This window comes from Myiozetetes cayanensis, unplaced genomic scaffold (genome assembly GCF_022539395.1).
Source record: "Myiozetetes cayanensis isolate MyiCay16 unplaced genomic scaffold, myiCay2020 scf128, whole genome shotgun sequence".
Lineage (NCBI taxonomy): Eukaryota > Metazoa > Chordata > Aves > Passeriformes > Tyrannidae > Myiozetetes > Myiozetetes cayanensis.
In genome coordinates, this window is record NW_026086915.1 from 69,195 (window position 1) to 80,961 (window position 11,767).

At 43.1% G+C, this 11,767-nt stretch overlaps 1 non-coding gene across 1 annotated transcript; it reads left to right on the forward strand.

Moving 5' to 3' along the window:
- The first annotated feature begins 11,484 nt into the window (after positions 1-11,484).
- TRNAA-AGC (transfer RNA alanine (anticodon AGC)) lies at positions 11,485-11,558 on the forward strand. Its single transcript has one exon. It is a non-coding gene; the product is annotated as a tRNA-Ala (tRNA).
- The last annotated feature ends 209 nt before the right edge of the window (positions 11,559-11,767 follow it).

Here is an 11,767-nt window from a genome sequence, read left to right on the forward strand (position 1 = left end):
CCAACTAATCGGGCAATATACACCTGTATGTAAAAAACAAGGGTGGCAAGGAAATAAAAGTTCGACTTATTTATGTCCAGCATCGAATCCAGGAAAAGGATATTGTAATTATCCCGGCCATTATTATTGTGCGTATTGGGGATGTGAAACTATTGCCCTTGAGTGGAGTGTCAACCGCGATAAACACCTCAGTGCTAAGTGGAAACCTGAAGGATGTAAGATACCATCATATACCCATGGTGGGGATGTACTAGGAGGACAATATGCTTCTAACTGTCAATACCTTCATTTTACCATACTGACTCCTACGGACGAAAGCTGGTGAGTAGGAAAGATGTGGGGAGTTAGAATTAGAGAACCAGGTCCAGATCGAGGAGATCTTATTAAAATTGTTAAGGAAAGAGTTCCTTACGACCCTCTCCCAGTAGGTCCAAATACAGTTTTAAATCCACCCTCTCTTCCCGAGGAGGAAGTCATTCCGTCCTTTGACCCAAACCTCACAATCTTAACTTCAGGAACCGATACACCAGGCGTTAAGGTAACCGAAATCTCTGTGCTTAGACCTTTAGAGCCATTTGAACCTAAAGATCCCCTGTGGGACCTGATGCAAACCTCTTACCAAGCTCTTAATAAAAGTAAACCGAATCTGACATTAGATTGCTGGCTATGTTATAATGTCAGACCTCCTTACTTTGAAGCAATAGGAAAACCTAATAAAGTCCGATGGTCAAATGGATCAAATCCTCGAGAATGTAAATGGGAAGAACAGAGAAATCATGCCCAAGGGGTAACAATACAAATGGTAACAGGCCAAAGTAGATGTATAGGAACTGTTCCCACCAGGTACCAACCCTTATGTAATCAAACTATTTCTCGCTGGGGAATAGAACAGCATAAGAATAAAAATGACAAATGGATAATACCATCAGGAGGAGCTAAATGGGTATGCTCAGACATAGGAGTAACTCCCTGTCTATCCCTCGACATTTTTAATAAAAGCGTGTTTTGTATTCAAGTAATTATCGCACCTAGAATCATGTATCATACCTCGGAAGATGTATTTCGACACTTTGAAGGAGAACTCCCAGACAAGTCAGAGAACCTTTTACTGCAGTAACTATAGCAACCTTGTTGATTACAGGAGGTGTGGGGCAGGAACCGGAATAGCTTTCTTTAGTAAAAGGAAAAGAAATACAAAATTTACAAATGGCTGTTGATGAAGATCTCAGTAAGAATAGAGCAGTCCATACAAAATTTAGCTACATCTGTTAAATCGCTATCAGAAGTTGTTCTGCAGAATAGAAGGGGATTAGATCTATTATTTTTAAAGGAAGGGAGATTATGTGCAACCCTTAAAGAAGAATGTTGCTCTTATGCTGACCATACAGGGGTAGTACAAGACGCCATGGCAGAATTAAGAAAGCGGTTAGAGCAAAGGAAAAAGGATAGGGAAGCTAATCGCTCGTGGTATGAAAACTGGTTTAATGTTTCACCATGGCTAACTACCCAACTCTCAACTTTAGCAGGACCAATAATCATGATTATGTTAGGACTAATGTTTGGACCATGTATATTAAAATATATCTTACGCTTTGTTAAAGAACGCTTCGAAATTGCAAAATTATTAATGCTTACTTCTGAATATAATTCCGGATATAGTATTGTAGCCACTGATGAAGGTGATAATGATTATTGTAATTGCAAAGTTATGCATTTTGCTTGTGAAAATAACTGTAACCAATGTGGGAAGGAGTTTACTTGCTCTCAGGGAGAGCAAGGGAGTGAAGTTTGATAAACGAATTTCAATTATGAAAAGAAAAAGGGGGGATTGTGATAGACCATGGCGGGTGGTATTGTTTATCAAACAGGATGTCCTGCTTAAATAGATAAACTAGAGCAAATGTTAAACTGCAAGGAACTATACAAATGCTGATGTAAGGTATAAGATTGCCACATGGTCAGCCCAGATAAGGAAAACAGTTGCTGACAAAACAAAAGGGCAAGAAAAGGACACCCGAGGAAGACGTCTTACTTCAGCCTCGACGACCACCGGGAGGCAGAAAAGACCCCTTAGCAACAGCCCAGACATGCGCAGAGTGCTAACACCACATCAAGGAAAATGGAACTAAGAGACTATAAGAAGAGACTTTCTGACACGATAAGGCGCGGTAGTTGGCGGAGCGGAGACTCCCCTGCCGTCCAGCGCTGCATTTGCTCATATTCTACTTGCTGTAACCAAGTAATCAATAAATTTCAATTGGTATCTTAATCCATTGTGGTTTCAATTTATAACACTTTTATTTTTGTTGTTGCTGTTGTTTTGTGGGTTTTTGTGCTGGTGTTTGTTGTTGGTTTTTGTTTTTGGTTTTTGGGTTTTTTTTTTGTGGGGTTTTTTTTTATTTGTTTGTTTTGTTTTTGTTTTTTTTTCTTCTTCTTCTTCTCCTAGTGTCTTGAGGGGTGCTCAGGGCAAGGAAGTGTCCCTGGGTTAAACTGTAGGAAGCTGTGAAGGAAAAGTAGGGAGAGCAGGGCTTGTCCAAACTATTTCAGTATGCCCTTATGAGGTTGTGAGCTGTGCTGACGGAGGCATATGCCTCCGGTAGGGTCTCCCATGCCAGACAGGTCAAAACTGAAGGGTCAAATGTGTCCATGGGTAGGATGAGATCACTAGCCTTCCGGCAGTCATCCTAGGAGAAGGACAACTCTAATCTCAAACCCGGGCAGATGGAGCTCGCTTAGCCCTGTAAGGCCTTCCATCCAAGAGAAGGATACTATAATCAAACCTACATCCTGAGGACCTCACTGTCACCATCCAAGCTTACTAGGCCCTGGCAGATGAACTTCAGGAGTAAAGGGTGGGACCAGTTCTGCGCAAGTTGAACCTCACCTAAAAAATCCACTGCGCAGGCTCTAGGGTTATACCCATAGTTGTAAAAAGTCCTGCAGCGACAGGTGAGGGACGAAACGGCAGGTGATAAGGTGTACTGGAAGCCGCAATCCTAACCCTGCATGCAGGTGGTTCAGGACATTGGTTGCCTGAGTCTGACCCTGGAGATGACAGACTCACTCGGCAGCACACTGAATGACCAAGCAGCCTTTTTCAAGGAGAGCACTGCTTGCTCCACACAGAGAGGGGCCTAGAAAAGGTGGCCTAACCAAAGCTCATCTCCATCCTTCACCTGGTTGGTTAACCGCGGCCAACGGGCATCTTCTGTTGCGGTCAAATAAAGATTAAGAGTAAAAGGCACACACCTGCCTCCAAAGGTGTACTCAAATTAACACTTGCATGCTGGAACATCAGAACCATGCTTGATACTGCAAACAGTGGCCGTCCTGAGCATCGCTCTGCTCTAATTGCCCATGAACTGTCACGACTCAACATCGACATCGCTGCTCTCGGTGAAGTTCGTCTTCATGAGGAAGGCAGCCTTAGAGAACATGGTGCCGGTTATACACTCTACTGGTCAGGTAAATCCAGTTCTGAAAGGCATCTCTCAGGAGTTGGCTTCATGATTAAAAACTCTATTGCCTCTAAACTCGAAAATCTGCCAACTGGTCATTCTGATCGTATCATCTCCCTACGCCTCCCACTACACAACAAGCAACATGTTGTTCTCTTTAGTATATATGCTCCAACCCTCCAAGCTGACCTGCTGAAAAAGATAAATTCTACAACGACCTACGTCATCTTATCCAAAAGGTTCCTGCAGATGATAAGATCATTATCCTTGGTGATTTCAATGCCAGACTAGGAAAGAACTCTGAAGCTTGGAAAGGAGTACTAGGCAAGCATGGTGTTGGGAACTGCAATGATAATGGTCGCCTTCTGCTAGAGTTTTGTGCTGAGCAGCAGCTTACCATCACCAACACTATCTTTCAGCAGAAAGATAGTCTGAAGACAACCTGGATGCATCCTAGGTCCAAGCACTGGCACCTCATTGATTATATCTTGGTCTAACAGAGAGATATCTGCGATGTTCGTCACACCCGCGTGATGCCTAGTGCAGAATGCCAAACGGATCATCGCCTCGTGCGCTGTAAACTTAACCTCCACCTTAAGTTCAAACCTAAAAAGGGCGGCATTCCTAGAAGGAGACTTCAAGTTAACAGTCTTCAATCAGCTACAGTGAGAGACAGCTTCCAGGCAAATCTTCAATCCAGGCTCGAAGTTCATTCCACAGACTCCTCTCCCGAAGCGCTTTGGCAACTTATTAAAAGTAGCATTCTGCAGTCCTCTGAAGAATCCTTAGGGTTCTCCTTCAAGAAAAACAAGGACTGGTTTGATGAAAACAATCATGAGATCCAGGAATTGTTGAGAGAGAAGAGAACTGCTCACCAAGCCCACCTTGCTCAACCATCTTGTCATATAAGAAAAGCGGCCTTTCGACTCGCATGCAGCAAGCTGCAACAGAAACTTCGTGACATCCAGAACAAGTGGTGGACCAATCTAGTAAAAAAAATCCAATTATGCGCAGATACAGGTGACTACAGGGGATTCTATGAGGCTCTGAAAACAACCTACGGTCCTACACACCAGGTTCAAAGCCCATTACTCAGTGCAGATGGACAAATGCTTCTCACAGATAAAGTTTCCATCTTGAATCGATGGTCTGAACACTTTCAGACTCTCTTCAGTACTAACCGTGTAGTTCAAGACTCAGCAATGCAGTTCATTTCACAACAACCCGTGAAAACTGAACTGGATACTGCCCCCACCATGGGAGAAACTCTTAAAGCAATACAACAGGTGAAAATTGGCAAGGCAGCTGGGGTTGACGGAATCCCACCTGAAGTCTGGAAGCATGGAGGCCAAGCACTCCGTGCTAAGTTTCATGAATTTGTGGTGCGCTGTTGGGAACGAGGTGAACTACCTTCAGACCTTCGTGACACTGTCATCGTCACCTTGTACAAGAGGACAGGAGATAAATCAGACTGCTCAAATTACTGAGATATTACTCTGCTCTCCATTGCTGGTAAAATCCTTGCAAGAATTCTGTTGAACAGATTAATACCCGCCATAGCAGAAGATCTTCTACCTGAAAGCCAGTGTGGTTTCCAAGCCAACAGAGGTACCACAGACATGGTATTTGTTCTCAGACAACTGTAAGAGAAGTGTAGGGAACAGAACAAAGGACTCTATGTTACCTTTGTTGATCTCAACAAGGCTTTCGACACTGTGAGCAGAAAATGTCTGTGGCAGATTTTGGAACATTTAGGATGTCCTCCCAAGTTCCTCAAAATGATCATCTCACTTCATGAGGACCAGCGCGGCCAAGTGAGATATGGTGACGCACTTTCTGAGCCGTTTCCAATAGCCAATGGTGTGAAGTAAGGCTGTGTTCTTGCACCAGTTTTATTCACAATCTTCTTCAGCATGATGCTCCAAAGGGCCACGGCAGACCTCGATGATGAAAACGGTGTCTACATTCGATATCGTACGGACGGGAGCCTGTTCAACCTAAGGCGACTGAAGGCCCACACTAAGACCTTAAATTATCTTATCCGTGAGCTGCTTTATGCTGATGATGCCACCCTTGTTGCTCACACAGAAGTAGCTCTGCAGCTGCCTAACATCCTGCTTTGCAGAGGCTGCTGAGCTGTTTGGACTGGAAGTCAGTTTGAAGAAGACAGAAGTTTTATATCAGCCTGCACCTCAGGAAGTCTCCCATCATCCCCATATCACCATTGGTGAAACAGAACTCAAATCAGTCCAGCAGTTTAGTTACCTGGGTAGCATCATCTCCTCAGACGGTAAGATTGATGAAGAAATAGACAACAGGTTAGCAAAGGCATACAGAGCTTTCGGTAAACTCCATAAAAGAGTGTGGCAAAACAAACACCTGAAGAAAAGTACAAAGATCAGCGTTTACAGAGTTGTTGTACTGTCTACTCTTCTATATGGGTCCGAATCATGGGTCATTTACCGGTACCACTTGCGTCTCTTAGAACGCTTCCATCAGCGCTGCCTCCGTTCAATTCTAAACATCCACTGGACTGACTATGTGACCAACACATCTGTCCTTGAACAGGCAGCAGCCACGAGCATTGAGGTCATGCTACTGAAAACACAGCTGCGTTGGGCAGGGCACGTCTCCAGGATGCAGGACTACCGCCTCCCTAAGATCGTGCTCTATGGGGAACTTGCCACTGGCTACCGCAAGAGAGGAGCCCTGAAGAGGAGGTACAAGGACTGCCTGAAACAATCCCTCAGCCTTGACCATATTGATCACCACCATTGGTCTACCCTGGCCTCCAATCGGGAGGCCTGGAGACACACCATCTATAACGCTGCTGCTGCTTTTGAGAACACATGCAGGATCACTCTCGAGGAGAAAAGACAATGCAGAAAGAATCGCGTCTCATCTATATCACCTGGGGAGTCTTTCTGCTGTACCTTCTGCAACCGAACTTGTCTATCTCGCATTGGCCTTTTTAGCCATCAGCGTGCTTGTAGCAAGCGTGGGTAGAGCCCTTCTCAAATCTTCGTTCGCGAAGCCTAACCATGATGATGAATGTCTATAAGAATTACAGCAATAAAATACAGAACATAAATACCTCAGACAAGGCTGAGAGTTTCCTGATAATTTAGGAAGTGGCTTACCAAAAGTAAATTAATATGTGCTAAGAAGGTGTTTCTTCTGCCACTTAGTTTGCAGTAATGTATATGTGCATCTGCAGAACAAAATGCATATTCATAACTATGTATTTAAAATGGTGTGGTTTTATGATAATAAATGACACAACTGAACCTAAATAATATCAATTACTTACCTAAGGTTGTGTTCCAGCTTTCATTTTTAATTCTTCCTTCTGTAAAAATTTCACTATTTAAATATGCAATGCATATGGCAGAAATGTTATTTCACTGTCTAACTATAAATATATTTTTCACTTGGAAAACTGCATGGTGGGTTGACTCCAGCCAGCAGCAAAATACCCACTCAGACTCTTCCTCATTCCCCTCTTCTGTGGGATGGGGAGAAAGCAGAAGAAAGTCAAGACTCATGGATTGAGATAATAACAGTTTAACAGAGAAAGCAAAAGCTGCACGCTCAAGCAAACCTAATAGACGAATTCATTCACTACTTCCCTTCAACAGGCAGATGTCCAACCACTTCATGGAAAGAAAGGTCTCAGTATATGTAACAATTGTTTAGGAAGACAAACACCATAACCACAAATGTCCCCCCTTCCTCCTCTTTCCCCTGAACTTTTACTGCTGAACATGACATCATGTGGTATGGAATAGCCCTTTGGTCAGCTATCCCAGCTGTGTTCCCTCCCAACCTCTTGTCCACCCCTAGTTTACTTGCTGGAGGTTGGGGGGAAGAAAAAGAGAGACAGCATTGACACTGTGCAAACACTGTTCAGCAGTAGCAAAAACACTGCTGTCATCAACACTGTTTTAGCCACAAATGCAAAGCATAGCACCATAGAGACTTCTATGAAGAAAAGTAACTCCATCCTATATAGATCCAGTACAAACACCTTCTTTCCTATATTATTAATTTCTAATCCAGCAGTCTTCTACAATCAAGGGACTGCATCACTGGACAAGGGAAGAGCTACAGATATCATCTACCTGGACCTATTCTTGCAGCTAAATTTGAGAGATATGGGTTTGAGGGATGGACTGTTAAATGGATAAGGAATTGTCTGCATAGCAACATCCAAAGAGGCACAGTCAATGTCTCAATGTCCAAGTGGAAACCAGTAAAAAGTGGTGTCCCTCAAGGGTCCATACTGGGACCAATACTGTTTCATATCTTCATTAATGGCATAAATAGTGGGATTGAGAGCACCCTTGGCAAGTTTGCAGACAACACCAAGCTGAGCAGTGCAGTTGATTCCCTAGAGGGAAGGGATACCTGCCATCCAGATGGGCTTTGACAGGCTTGAGGAGTGGACCTGTGCTAGCCTCACAAAGTTCACTGAAGTCAAGTGTCAGGTCCTGCACCTGGATTGGAGCAACCCCTGTATCAATACAGACTGGGGCATGGTGGGATTGAGAGCAGCCCTGCGGAGAAGGACTTGGGGATACTGGTTGGATGAGAAATTGGACATGAAACGGCAATGGTCTTTTGCTAAGGATGACTTATGAGAAAAGACCCAAACTCCTCCCTCTAAGCAATTATAAATCCAAAATTAAGAGGCTCCGATTAAAGGAAAACCAATTTATGGAAAAGGAAAAATAACAGCCCTTTATTAAAAGGTATGTGTGTGTTAACAGAAACACAAAAAAAAACAAGTAAAACAACCAAACAATACTCTTATACCCACAAATAATCCCCTTCAAAAAAACAAACCGATAAATAGGCAAAGGGAAAAGCAAATAGTTCAAATTTGTGCCCTTTGGTGCAATTCCAACTGATGCCCAAAAAAGGCAAATAAAACAAAACTGCTTAGAGACAGAGTTTTATGCCTTTAAACAGCACGTATTTATTAGCGACCACGGAAGTCCCTCAGCTATTGCTGGAAAAAGGGACTCCGAGTTGGTCAGGTATGAAAGGGTGATTTATACAGCTTTGACCATGATTACAACATATTCACATACATATTCATATTACTGGATTATTAGATTACAATATTCATAGCAGGAGGGGTCAGGGCAGAGTTTGAGGCGTGGTCTTCAGCTTTGAGGAATAATTTGGGGTACATCCAGTCTTTACTTCATCAAAGGGTCTTGATCTTCCTCTTCATCGTCGATTGACCCCGTAACCTTCTGTTCTTTCTATTGTTCTATGTTCTGATCGTCGAGGCATGAGAAAAGGCTTGGCTTCAGGCCTATTTCACCTATTCAAATGTTTAGCCTGTCTCCTTTAGGTAAGATTTATTAGCGCTGAGCTCCTTGCTCAGTGTTTCATGTGGGTTTCTAAGGTCTGCTGCACTTAGTACAGAACATAGTCTTCCTTTGAGTAAGAAAGAAAGGGAGGGGGGAGAAAAGTGGGTTTTTACAGTAAAGTGTTTCAATTAACCCTTCTAAAGCCTTGTCTTGCTTCATTCCCCCCTTTTCTTAGAACTTACGAACTCTTCCGTCAAGTTCTAGCGAGGTATTGGTGTGAATTATTACCCACATTATCTGCGTCCTTTTGATTATAGAGTGTAACCTATACCACAACCATATATTTAAAAGAGACAGCAAAAGCATAGTTATTACTATAACTAATATTGGGTGTACTAGGTAGTCGAACACTGTTGTTGCCGAAGGGGATTGTCCTGTAAGGATGTCCCACCAATGGTGCTGTCCCGTTTGTTCTATTTTAGTCAGGACATTTGTTATACTGGTAGAGTCATGTTCAACCTGCCAAATCATTCGTTGAGACTTTCTATTTACTTCTTGGACTAGTCTCTCTATGTCAGGGTGCTTAAGCATTGCTTTGAAAAGATCAATTTCCATTCCTATCTGTAATTTTGGTACATCATGATACAAACTATATTTAGCCTCGATTAGTTGCTTAGTAGTAATAGGAACAGTGTAATTAAAATCACAACTTACTATCCTAGTAAAATTACATACACAAAAGTTAGTACCATTCATTTCTACATAGCAATGATCAATAAAAACATAAATACAAAATGTTCTAATACATGCACATCCGTTTCCTACATAGTACACTTGCGATTGGTTTATATTATGGGGAAGCATCTCAAAAGTACATACACTACTCTCGGTATCTAAGCACAAATCTTCATTTTCTATGACTGCATTCTCGCAGATGTATCCTAGCTGTTCTTTAGGGATACAGGCCTCCGTACTGATTGACTGCCATTTGTTCTTGGAGGAATCATAATGTGCCCACACGTTATGACTTATGGACCAAACTATGACATTCTGATGTATGGTTCCTAAGGTCAGGACAGGAAAAATAATTCTCTCTTTGGCAGCACTCATAGTAAGTACGTAGGCCTCAATTTGTTCATTTTGCGGATTATAAGTAAAATTCACTAGTTGCCGACATGCTTGATAATTCTTTTCAAATTGGGTGGTGGAACTGTTTCTGGCTATTATTTCTTTTATTTCTTGAGGTAGTGTTCCTGATGTTCCTTCTCTTAGTCCTTCCTGCAGCCACTGTTTGTACCCATTGCTGTGTTTGTATGCACTGGAAGGCAAGTGCAATTTTCTTGTTAGCTTTTCCAATATAATCAGTGATTCTAAGAAAATCCTGGGACATATGGTTGGCTACTAGGGTTAATAATTGAACTGCTAGTGACTGTGTTTCAGCTAGAGTAAGCATGGATGAGCTTAGAGGCACTTTAAGTTCTCCCAGGTTGGACGTGACAGCACTCAACTTATTTACTAGTACTTCCTGGTCTGTTGTGTTTAGAACTCCTAAACACGTGCCAAGCCATCCGGTTGCATCCCTCCGCATACGTCGTGGGTGTGATCTGGCAGCCAGCCATGCCTTCCAGCCTTTAAGGCTTTGTTGTATAAAGGGCTGACAGTCTTTCTGTATTTGTGTTATGTTTATCTGGACACTTATTTGGATTCTCTTCAGTGAATATGTGGGATCTAATAGTAATTTTAGTTCATTAGATTGTCGCACTACATGGGGTCCTATAAAGGTCAGATTATGTATTCCCTTGCAGTTTGGAGTAGGAACTGTGGTTTTGTCCGTTACCCTCTCAGGTGGTTTGGTAGTGGGCCTTGCTTCAAACTTGATGATAAATAACTCAGAAATACCCCTATTTTCGCTTACCCAAGTGCACTGAACTGACACTGATTGATCTAGTAATATTTTTGTTTCACACTTGGCTTTGTGGTGTTCATTTTCTTTTATGTTGTCTTTTCGGCACGAAATTGGACCCTTTACTTTAACCCAAATATTATTATCTATCTGAGTAAATGTGAGCGACTGGTTGGTCAAGGACTTCACTACCAGTTCGATCAGTTTAGTCTTTTGTGTTAGAGTATGAACACCTCTGCACCCTATTTGTATTTCCTCTTTCCACTTACCTATTACAGTGTGTAACGATTTCGGGGGTTTGATCCAGTCCTGTTGTGTGTATGGCTTGTTATTGTGTAGGACGTAAATGGCTATGCCTGGCCTAGGCCCTGGGTCTTCTGAGGGATGTACCCCAGCCCAAAGCAATGATTCGATAACTCGTACATTTGACCATGGCCATTCCATGGTAATGTTTTGTGCTGAGGTTATCAAGAGTCCAAGTAATAATGCTGGAGTCTGCCAGTCCATGGTAGTGGGTTCCTTCAGGAATTCTCTTGTGGGTTATCCAGAGCTTTCTTGACCTGGGAGTAGTGGATCCAACCAGGTCTTTCCTTAATCCGGATCGCCGTGAAGGTGGTCAGTAGTACCTGGAATGGTCCTTCCCACTTTTCCTGCAGAGGTTTTCCTAAAAGATTCTGAACATATACCAAATCACTGGGATGGAAAGGATGCAATTTACAGTCAGGTTGCTTGGGTTGGTTGTCTATTACCACTGTGGCATTTTTATCAAAATGTTTTCCCACTGCTATTACATAGTCATGGAGCCCCTGGTGGTCTAGGGGGTAAAGGCGCCGCGCTAGCACCGCGGAGACCCGGGTTCGATTCCCGGTCAGGGCCACTCCCGGGTAGGTGGGGCTCGTTAGCCCTTAAAGGCAACCCACCTACGTCCTGAGGACCTCGCTGCCACCGTCCAAGCTCGCTTGGCCCCGGCAGATGAACCTTAGGATTAAAGGGTGGGCTCAGTTCCGCGCACACTGTGTCTCACCTAAAAAATCCAATGCGCAGGCTGGAAGGTGGAAAGACCTTCCCCGGATCTTCGCTCGCGA